Source organism: Lycorma delicatula, chromosome 1 (assembly GCF_047948215.1).
Source record: "Lycorma delicatula isolate Av1 chromosome 1, ASM4794821v1, whole genome shotgun sequence".
NCBI classification, from domain to species: Eukaryota; Metazoa; Arthropoda; class Insecta; order Hemiptera; family Fulgoridae; genus Lycorma; species Lycorma delicatula.
The window spans coordinates 258,046,723-258,055,232 of record NC_134455.1 but is presented as its reverse complement, the minus strand read 5'-3'; the positions used below and the strand labels follow the sequence as shown (position 1 = coordinate 258,055,232).

At 31.5% G+C, this 8,510-nt stretch overlaps 1 non-coding gene across 1 annotated transcript; it reads right to left on the bottom strand.

The window, feature by feature from the left end:
* Positions 1–6,401: 6,401 nt before the first annotated feature.
* TRNAS-GCU (transfer RNA serine (anticodon GCU)) lies at positions 6,402–6,483 on the bottom strand. Its single transcript has one exon. It is a non-coding gene; the product is annotated as a tRNA-Ser (tRNA).
* Between the last annotated feature and the right edge of the window lie 2,027 nt (positions 6,484–8,510).

Genomic DNA, 8,510 nt, shown 5'->3' with positions numbered 1-8,510 from the left:
AGAAACAGTAAGTTAGCTATTTTTTAAGTTAACCCAATGTTGATAAATCTCAATGTCTTTAATGAAGACTATGCTTCATAACCTCATCTATGAATCATGAGACCTTGCCGTTGGTGAGGGGGCTTGAGTGCTCAGGGATACAGAGTAGCTGGACCGAAGGTGCAACCATATCGGAGAGGTATCTGTTGAGAGCCAGACTAAGGAATGATTCCTGAAAGAGGGCAGCAGCTCATTCAGTAGTTGTTAGGAGCGTGAGTCAGGACGACTTAAACGGCCGTATCAACATCACTCAGTCCTCTGAGTACTACGCAGCTGAAAGCAATGGAAAACTACAGCTGCTTTTTTTCCAAGAAAATGTGGCTCTCTGCATTTTCACATAGCAATAATGGAGGCGCCTTCCTTGGTAAAATATTCCGGAGGTAAAATAGTCCCCCGTTCGGATCTCCGGGTGGGGACTACTAAGGAAGGGGTCACCACAAAATTAAAAAATAACATTCTACGAGTCGGAGCGTGGAATGTTAGAAGCTTAAAAAAGGTTGGTAGGCTAGAAAATTTAAAAAGGGAAATGGGTAGGACAAATGTGGATATAGTAGGAATTAGTGAGGTTCGGTGGGAAGAGGAAGGCAACTTTTGATCTGATCAGGTGATTTTAGATTAATTAAAACAGCTTCAAATAATGGGCAGGCAGGAGTAGGGTTCATAATGAACAAGAAGATAGGGAAGAGAGTAGAGTATTTCAAAACGCATAGTGATAGAATCGTTGTAATAAGGATAAAATCAAAACCTAAACCGACAACGATTGTTAACGTCTATATGCCTACAAGCGCCCATCATCGTATACACACTCTACCTCTTTGAGGTTTGTGTGTATACGAAGAGATTGATGAAGCAATTAAACACGTAAAAGGAGATGAAAATTTAATAATAGTTGGAGATTGGAATGCAAGCATTGGAGAAGGCAAGGAAGGAAATATAGTGGGTGAATACGGGCTGGGCAAAAGGAATGAAAGAGGGGACCGACTTATAGAGTTTTGCACGAAGTATAATTTAGTAATTGCCAACACCCAATTTAAAAATCATAATAGAAGAATATACACTTGGAAAAAGCCAGGTGATACTGCAAGGTATCAGATAGATTATATCATGGTTAAGCAAAGATTTAGAAATCAACTCGTTGACTGCAAAACTTACCCTAGAGCAGACATTGATAGCGACCATAATTTGGTGATAATGAAATGTAGATTGGGGTTTAAAAACCTGAAGAAAAGGTGTCAGATGAATCGGTGGAATTTAGAGAAGCTTGAGGAAGAGGAGGTAAAGAAGATTTTTGAGGAGGACATCGCAAGAGGTCTGAGTAAAAAAGATAAGGTAGAAAATGTAGAAGAAGAATGGGAGAATGTTAAAAAGGAAATTCTTAAATCAGCAGAAGCAAACTTAGGCGGAATAAAGAGAACTGGTAGAAAACCTTGGGTTTCAGACGATATATTGCAGCTGATGGATGAACGTAGAAAATATAAGAATGCTAGTGATGAAGAAAGTAAAAGGAACTATCGGCAATTAAGAAATGCTATAAACAGGAAGTGCAAACTGGTGAAAGAAGAGTGGATTAAAGAAAAGTGTTCAGAAGTGGAAAGAGAAATGAACATTGGTAAAATAGACGGAGCATACAGGAAAGTTAAGGAAAATTTTGGGGTACATAAATTAAAATGTAATAATGTGTTAAACAAAGATGGTACACCAATATATAATACGAAAGGTAAAGTCGATAGATGGGTGGAATATATTGAAGAGTTATACGGAGGAAATGAATTAGAAAATGGTGTTATAGAGGAAGAAGAGGAAGTTGAGGAGGATGAAATGGGAGAAACAATACTGAGATCTGAATTTAAGAGAGCATTAAAAGATTTAAATGGCAGAAAGGCTCCTGGAATAGACGGAATACCTGTAGAATTACTGCGCAGTGCAGGTGAGGAAGCGATTGATAGATTATACAAACTGGTGTGTAATATTTATGAAAATGGGAAATTTCCATCAGACTTCAAAAAAAGTGTTATAGTTATGATACCAAAGAAAGCAGGGGCAGATAAATGTGAAGAATACAGAACAATTAGTTTAACTAGTCATGCATCAAAAATCTTAACTAGAATTTTATACAGAAGAATTGAGAGGAGAGTGGAAGAAGTGTTAGGAAAAGACCAATTTGGTTTCAGGAAAAGTATAGGGACAAGGGAAGCAATTTTAGGCCTCAGATTAATAGTAGAAGGAAGATTAAAGAAAAACAAACCAACATACTTGGCGTTTATAGACCTAGAAAAGGCTTTCGATAACGTAGTCTGGAATAAAATGTTCAGCATTTTAAAAAAAATTAGGGTTCAAATACAGAGATAGAAGAACAATTGCTAACATGTACAGGAACCAAACAGCAACAGTAATAATTGAAGAACATAAGAAAGGGAGTCCGACAAGAATGTTCCCTATCTCCGTTACTTTTTAATCTTTACATGGAACTAGCAGTTAATGATGTTAAAGAACAATTTAGATTCGGAGTAACAATACAAGGTGAAAAGATAAAGATGCTACGATTTGCTGATGATATAGTAATTCTAGTCGAGAATAAAACGGATTTAGAAGAAACAACGAACGGCATAGATGAAGTTCTACGCAAGAACTATCGCATGAAAATAAACATGAACAAAACAAAAGTAATGAAATGTAGTAGAATTAACATTGATGGACCACTGAATGTGAAAATAGGAGGAGAAAAGATTATGGAGGTAGAAGAATTTTGTTATTTGGGAAGTAGAATTACTAAAGATGGACGAAGCAGGAGCGATATAAAATGCCGAATAGCATAAGCGAAACGAGCCTGCAATAAGAAATATAATTTGTTTACATCAAAAATTAATTTAAATGTCAGAAAAAGATTTTTGAAAGTATATGTTTCGAGTGTCGCTTTATATGGAAGTGAAACTTGGACAATCGGAGTATCTGAGAAGAAAAGATTAGAGAAGTTTTTGAAACGTGGTGCTATAGGAGAATGTTAAAAATCAGATGGGTGGATAAAGTGACAAATGAAGAGGTATTGCGGCAAATAGATGAAGAAAGTAGCATTTGGAAAAATATAGTTAAAAGAAGAAACAGACTTATAGGCCACATACTAAGGCATCCTGGAATAGTCGCTTTAATATTGGAAGGACAGGTAGAAGGGAAAAATTGTGTAGGCAGGCCACGTTTGGAGTATGTAAAACAAATTGTTGGGATGTAGGATGTAGAGGGTATACTGAAATGAAACGACTAGCACTAGATAGGGAATCTTGGAGACCTGCATCAAACCAGTCAAATGACTGAAGACAAAAAAAAAAAATGCTTCATAAGCATTTCTAATATCAGGCAAACAACTTCATTTTGGAAATTACTCATAAAAAGATGTTAAAATTTAGGAATTTACTGATAAAAGATAAACATAATCAGCACTGCACTAGAACTGTAACTAAAGATACAATGTATCTTCAGTTTACAGTATATTTTTAGTTATAAATTACAAACATATATATTCATATAGTAAATATACAAAATTTTTATGGTAGATTAGGCAAATTAAATTGAAAATATTTTATTAAAGAGTCAAATCAACACATTTGGTGATTACCTATTAATTACTTTAACATTTTAAAAACTTAGAGCTCATTTAATAAAATAAAAATTCTATTTTTAATCCACTCAGAATTTCTGGCATGAAATAATTTCTTTTTTGATATTACTTGTGTAATGGTACAAATACTCCAATTTTAGATTAACTGATTTATCTAAATTTTCTAAAAAACTACATGTATTTTTTTTTATTAAAAAATTTATGAAAAGAAATGAAATTAAGGAAAAGTTATTTAACATAATTCATATGTTCTTACTCACTTATTTTAGTAAACATTCTAATTTCTTTTAATTTTTAAAAACAAAATTTTAAAATAGTTTTTTTTAATTCTGGCTAAACTAGCTATAACTTTGAAAATTACTTATGACTGGAAAACCAGTTTTTAATTTTTTTTCAGTTCTACACATGTGTAGTGTCGTGTTAGATTAGTAAGGTAATTATCCCAGAAATTACTAACTGACCTGTATTCCAGGGTCATGATATTAGATAAATTTTTTAGAGTTGAAAAATATCAATCTTGACTGGGATTTGAACCCAGAACCTGAAAGACAGAAAGTTGCTGCTAATTTGTCACCACACAGATTAATAAAAAAGAAAATATTATTTTTTACAGAATGATCAGTTGACATAGTTATAGTACTCCTTTGAAAATTATTGAAAAAATAACAAGATTTTGTTCTCTATTTCAAAAAAATGTAATCTTCTTATTTAGGGAATTCCAAGATTCCACTTATTTACTGTTTTTTTTTTCAAAAACAATAAATATTTATTTTCTCAAAAGTTCAAATTCAGATAGTAAAAATAGAGACTGAAGTCACTGACCAAATAATTCTAATTGTATAATTTCCTAAACAGTGAAAAATCATATAATTGTGTATATTGATAACTAGTAGAGATTTTCATTTGAACTCCTAAGAGGTGTTGCAAGATATTAAATCCCACAATAAAATATCTCTATTTATACTTTACCTTTCATTAACTAAATAATTTCTATATCACGTTAAACTGATTAACTTTTTATAAAAAAAAAATGAGTTCAACCACAAGTAGTACAAACTGGGAAATCTAGGATAAATAAAATATGTTATGAATATTCCATTCTGTTACAAGTCACTACAGAAGTCGATAGGGAATACTGAATAAGATGATTGAATGTATATGCTTCACATAAGAATGAATATTTTGATACACTTGCATTCATGTTTACACTGTGACCAGCAAGCTGTCAATTGAACTACTTCTCATCTCTTCTTGTCTTCACTTCCAATATGAGCAGCATATTTCATTTAAAACTTATTTTGTCTAAGGTTTGATTAGTTTTGAGAATACAAATTTGAGACAGATACTTACAATCATTTGGATAAAAAATGATCATAAGGATTTTCATCAAATTTATAGCTAAGCTATAAATTTGAAGAATGAAAATTTATAGCTTTATCCAAAAATTTGGGTTGTATGAAAAGAATTTAATTAAAACCATTAAAAATTATAATTGATAGCAAAGCAACTATAAAATAAATGTAAATTAAATTATTGTTTATTCCTTTCAAAATTGTTTGAGATTGATATTAGGAGAAAACAAAAAAAATCCATATGTTGAAATATAATTAATTAAATCACAGATTATTTAGAACAAGTAGACTATTTTCTCATTTTTTATAAGATAAACTATTGAACATGGTTTGAGAAAAAATTATTTAGTAGAAATTAAACATTTTTGTCACAGACAAGATGCCAAATTCTTTTTTAATTCTTTAATTGGCATTGTGTAGATATAATTGGAATAAAATTTAGAAAAACTTAAAACATTTAGTATCCTATAGCCAATTTTTCAAGAAAGTCATCAGAAATCTTACAGCTCTTTTACTTCATTTCTTCTTTAAAAATAAATTTTGAGTTTCTTTCTCTACAAATCTATTGAATCATGATAGCAGTCACTGTTTAACGTGGATCTACTTGCTCTTTGCAGAAAAATAAATAAAGTAATTTCAGCAAACTCAAATTTTGTTTTTACTAAAATGATATCCAAGCGAAAAGAAGCAAGAACTGCCTCCTACAGAGAGAGGAGAGAGTCTCATGGTCTGCTTTTGAAATTGACAGCCATCATCTGATCAGTTTGAAAGTTCTACATTCTCTAAAGCAAAAGAAATATGTAATTTTTTTTATATAGTAAATTATTTTTAGTAAGAGAAGTAATTTTCAGATGGTAAAACAATTGGAATTAAATTTTAACTTCCACAAAACTATCAGGAAAGTGCAGGAGAAACAAGGAATTTCTGAATAATACTAAACAATTTTTATTACAGTTTTTTATTTTCTAGTAATTTAAAATTGACTTCCAAGAATTTACTTAAAAACTGTGATTTTCCTTTCTATCTAGTAAAATAATTGAGAGGAGTCCAAAGAAATTGTTTTACTATCTGTTAATTTTAATGTCTGTATCTATCATTCAGAAAGTACTGGTTTGAATCCCAGTCAGGCTTAGCATTTCTCATAGGCTACAAAAATTCAGCATTAAGAAACTTTAATTAGATGTTATATAATTAATATTGTGTATTAAAAGAACACTTCTTTTTATAAAAAAATAAATGTATTCACTGAAGTATGTAGTGTATTTTTTTAAATTTATAGATTGAATTGTATGAAAAGAATTTAATTAAAACCATTAAAAATTATAATTGAATAATTTTCTGAATTACAGAAGATTAACTAGCTGAATTCTTTTAACCTATGTAAAAAAAAAAATATTCGACGAGGATGGGATTCGAACCCACGCGTGCAGAGCACATTGGATTAGCAGTCCAACGCCTTAACCACTCGGCCACCTCGTCTGACAAATGTGTCGACTTCTAATAGAGTTTACTAAAGTAAGAACACTCGGCGTTTAAACGGTTTGTTAAATAGTACATTTTTTATCCGATTATATCGACAGTTTTTATCCTTAAACATGCAGGTTGTAACTGTATATCACAAACAATATCCTACTAATAGACTAAATTTTAACCAAAATTTAACTGATCTTAAATTAACGTCTTAATTTCTTGACAAACGTTCAACTGGATCGCAGACGTAGTCAGCATCTGTAGGCTCAAGTAGAATATATAATTTGGAACGGGGTTCCCAATCAAAATTTCCGATCAATAAACAAGAAAATCTAGAGCAAAGCTGATCATCCGTTCAAAATTTCACAAAGTGTTACGCATTTAAACATTATATATATATAGTTTCAATTCGATTTTTTTTTTGCACAATAATTATTTTTTGTAGGATTCACAATATGAGAAAAAATTCTGCAATGCACCAAATAAATACCTAGAAGCACACAAAAGTTATTTATGCATTATAAATATTACTTTTTTTCTTGTCGCATAAACAATATTTTTTGTTACTGATTTGATTATTGTTTTATTTTTTGAAATTTTATTTTATCATAGATTCATACATAGCCAGTAAATAAAATCGCAGAAGACTGTTCGATCCTTCTTAATCATTCAAAGAATCAAAAAATGAATGGTAAGATAAATAAATTAAATTAAAAAGTATAATTTCGATTAATGACGGCACTGAAGCTGTAGACTGATGCTAAGACTTTGGGAAAAGCGTCTTGTGGCCGGTTTCATAAAAGAAACCAAGGATTTATCAAGACACAGCTAGACTTATATAAATTTTTACCTTACTTCTTTGGAAACCGTAAATCGTACAATAAATTTAGTTGTAAAGCATGGTTGAAAAATTACACCCTTCCTCTAAAATGATTTGTAGTTCACCTACAAACTTACCGTTTCACCTTAACCATGAATATTGTGAACCCACGACCCCTATATATAGCCTGTGTAAGCTTACTTTACATCCGGAATTAGCACGGACAGTCCTGGTTTTTAGTACTGTCCGGGGTTTGAGAATTTTATGACTGGCAAGGATTTTTTTTAATTTTAGACCTTTATGTTCAACATCACGTTTTTAAGCATTCTCTTATGCCCATGCAACTCCCAGCCGACCTTGGAACAAGCGCTGACGTCGATATTGATTTGACGGAGACGTGGCTACCGGTCTCGCTACAAATTTTTACTTAAAAAAATTTGTAGCGAGCGTCATTTGGCAACGCAGCAGGGACAATGTGTTTATGTTGTTTTCGTGTGTGAAGTAACTCGTCTATACGTTTAGATCATTTTATCTCTATTCGTTTTTTGTATCATCGTTTAGAAATGGGCAAAATAAAATGTGTGTTAACGTTAACCGACAATAGGAATACAAATTTTTGGGAATTGTGTAATGACAATAACAATGAACGTATTTATTGCGCACTACGTAGTGGAGATTTTTCTGTTGCACATAAAGGAAAAGGGTGATATTGAAGACCACGTAAAAACAGCTAAACATAGGAGTGCTATTAATGGCTACTACTTCAGCAAACAAGATATTTTTTTAAAGCCAAGATGGGAATAATAATAACAGTGATCTAGACTGTGGTGCCAAAGAAGCTACAATTACATATCACACTGCTAGACATGAACTCAGTTTCAAAACATCAGACTGCACATCTAAACTGGTTAAAAAGTTATATGACCCAAAATTTTCATCTGCTAGAACCAAAACTGAGGCAATTATTATTATTATTTTGCCATTTATATTTGACAATGTTTTGTGTCCTTTGGAAAACATTAATTACGTAACAGTAACGATGTACAGCTCAAACAGAAGTGAAGTAAAACTTGCTCCGATTGTTGAAAATATTTCAGTTTGGAGGAGGGAATTCAAGTTAAACTTTTAAATTTCTATGAAGTGTCAGATGAAACTACTCAAATTTTGATTCAGTATCTTTTCCAGTTAGTGAAGAAATACAAACTTGAAGAAAAGT